We start from the raw sequence: 3,332 nt of genomic DNA, 5'->3' as shown, positions 1-3,332 counted from the left end.
TGCCTTCCAGCTCCCGTTCTCATCTAAGTCACAATCTCTAGTAAGGTGAGGCCCGTTACAATTCTCACATCCCACCCGGATAGCATGGATGGATTGGTCCGTCTTATTCATTCTTCGATCCAAATTCTCCAACTTAGCCATCACTGCTGCCATGCTATCATTTATAGAGTTCACTACCACTCGATTTGATTCATTCCTTGGGTTATGATATTCTCTATAGTGCTTAGAGAATTCTTCAATTAGGGCCTTTATTACCACGGGTGCCTTCTTTGTGAGTGGTCCTTGCGAATCAAGGAGCCGCCTAGTTGTCACATTCACTCCATCATAGAAAATGGAGACTTCTTGTTGACTATTCAGATCATGATGTGGGCAGTTCAATAATAAGCCCTTATATCTCTCCCATGCTTCATAAAGTGACTCTCCCGCTTGTTGTTCAAAATTGGCTATGGCTTTCTTCAACTTGGATATCTTCGAGGGAGGGCAAAATTAGTCTATAAATTCCTCTTTCATTTTGCCCAAGTAGTGGTGGATCCTGGAGGGAGTGATTTCAGCCAATCTTTCGTGTCCCCTTTAAATGTTACTAGTAGCATACGAAGCAAAACAGTGTTGCGGGCAACATTAGGGACATTGAAGTAGTCAGCTATATCGTTGAACTCATCTAGATGCTTAAATGCGTCTTCATGATCCTTCCCGTAGAATGGAATTTCCTTAAGTTGAGCAACTATGTGGCCCTCAATTTCAATGGTGGCAGTTGTAGGAATTGCGGGTTGCACGAGTCCTGGGCCGGTGTCGTCACACATCCTTTTCTTCCATTCACCCATGGGAACTTCATCGATGTTAGCCATGGGGTTAGCTAGTTCTCCTTCAAAATCGCTTCCTTCTTCGGATTCAGTTTCTTCCTTTTCGGTTTCGAACTCGGTATCATCCTTCTTCGGGTCTTCGTCCGCCACTGAAGAGATGTTGGATTCTCCTACTTTCTTGTCCTTTTTCTTACTAAAAACAGATTTGAGATTCTTCAACGATGAATTCTTTGATGTTGTCGTTTCTCCTACGGTTTTGCCTTTGTTTTTCCTCAAAGCCGCTTCTGGGTCTTCAAGTGGTGGAATCAAAGGTGTACCTACTCCTCTGGTCATAAACCAACTGCAAGCAAAATAAAAAACACGCGTTAAAAGAATAAAAACAAACTAAAAACAAAACTATGTTTTCAGCGATGGACTCGTCGAGTAGCTTCGACTGCACTCGGCGAGTACAGAGCTAAAACAGAAATAAATTAAACAAAAGTTCTAAAAACAGAAAAACTTAAAACTTAACCTAATAACTAAATTACTAAAGCAGTAACTTTGTGCAAGATGGATCTCACACAAAGGATCGATAACACTAGAAATTAGAATTAATTTTTGAACCGTTCCCCGACAACGGCGCCAAAAACTTGATGTGTGTGAAACGAACTAGTTTTATCCTACTTTTTAAATATGAATTAGACACACAAAAGGCAGTGGACCTGTCAATTGGTGCTATAGTTGAATAAGCAGGGTATCGAACTCAAGGAACGGTAATTAAACTAATAACTATAATTAACTAAAACAAGTAATAAAAGTAAAAGGTTTTCTCTAGTTTTGCAAGAATAGAAACTTAGATAAACTAACTAACACGCAAATTAAATAACTAACGGCTAAAGCAAGTAAAAATCAACTAAATTCAATGATAAGAAGACTTCTTTTTAGGTTCGGTTTATCTACTCCTATGGTTGATTTTATGGCAAGTGCAATGGATTAATTGTTATTGGCTACCGATTAAAGTGATTAGGTTCACATTTGCTATTACCAATCCTTAGAAAACATATCAATTCAAACAGTGGCCAATTAATTACAGTAATTTACCCACTTTCTAGTTAATCCTAGTTTCACGTTCGCTATTCCTAGGCACATAACAACGCTTTCACATAAATCACATGTGGTAAGCAATTAATAGATGTTAATGCAGTTTAATTACTTGATAACTAACAGAAAATAGTTATGGTTAATGCATCCTTTAACAAGCTTAATAAAACTAAATTCACCAATAAATAATTAATCTAACCACAAATCAATCCATAGTTGTAAATTTTCCTACCCTAAATAGAAGATATAAAGTTTAGCTCATAATTGTAGCAGAAAGCAACTAAAAAACAATGTCTAGTAGTTTAAACATGATTAAAATAATAGATAAAGTAAAGACTAAACTTACGTTGCCTTTAATCTTCTTAGAATTGAAAGCTAGGGTTGACTCTCACGATTTTCAGAGCTCCAGCCGCCTTCCTAGTCACAAGGTAATCCTTCAAAAATCTAGAGAGGGTTTTGTTTCGGAATTTGGCCTCTATTTATAGTTTTCAGAAAACAAAGGCTATTCGTCAAGTAGCCAACCGACTCGCCGAGTCCCCTTGTAGAATCCGTGTACGGTAAGGAATTTATGTTTTGCTTCGCGAACATTCGTGGGTACTCGTCGAGTAGACGTCCAGACTCGTCGAGTCCTTCAGGATTTGGCTCTTTTTTCTTCTTTCTTCAATTCTCGAGCTTCCAATTGTATCTCCTGCTTCCTTTTGCTTCCGAGCATATCTTTTGGAATGAAAATACAATTTAAACATTATTAAGTACCTTTTTCCATAAATTGCAATAAATTAGCCAATAAATAACAAAAATCTATACTAAATATATAGCTAAATATGCTCATACCAAATGTTATGTTGAAAATATTCGACATAAGGAAATTCTATATATGGAAATGTTATAGCAAGAGATTGGTAAAGTATCAGGTCTTTATGTAAGACATTATGAATCGTGTTCCATATGCTTCGGATATAGGATCGATTGCATGTGCTATAATATTCTCTTATTCTAATTTTCCAAATGCATAGGGCATTAAGTGGGAAAAAGGACTATAATCGGATATGACTAAAGTTATTAAACAACTGTCAAGGACGACCTGAGGTTTACCAAGGATTGGTTGCTTGTGGACAGTTGGAAGTATAGTAATGAATGGTCCATATTGATATGATTTGAATACATAGATTCTATTGATAATGGATAGTCATATGGCAATTATGGAAAGGTTTCCATAATGGGAGTTGGATATCATGAATATATGAGTAAGTTAGAAACTTTTATGCAAGAAGGATGTTCAAAGGAATGCACCTTGAATATGAGACTTCGCTTCCATGGAATTGGTCCAGTAACCAATGTCCAAAGGGAATACATTGTAATGTCTTTTGCCAAGTCTATATGACTTTTGTGCATAGTCATTACAAAAGGATCATTGCATATAAGCTTAGAATCTAACAAATTACAGTAAGTGGC

At 36.7% G+C, this 3,332-nt stretch overlaps 1 non-coding gene across 1 annotated transcript; it reads left to right on the top strand.

The window, feature by feature from the left end:
• Nucleotides 1-355: 355 nt before the first annotated feature.
• LOC145103555 (small nucleolar RNA R71) lies at nucleotides 356-462 on the top strand. The gene has a single exon (XR_013706640.1). It is a non-coding gene; the product is annotated as a small nucleolar RNA R71 (small nucleolar RNA).
• Nucleotides 463-3,332: the final 2,870 nt, after the last annotated feature.

This window comes from Lactuca serriola, chromosome 4 (assembly GCF_051521515.1).
Source record: "Lactuca serriola cultivar US96UC23 chromosome 4, Lser_US96UC23_V15, whole genome shotgun sequence".
Taxonomy (NCBI): domain Eukaryota; kingdom Viridiplantae; phylum Streptophyta; class Magnoliopsida; order Asterales; family Asteraceae; genus Lactuca; species Lactuca serriola.
This window is presented reverse-complemented; position numbering and strand designations above follow the sequence as displayed.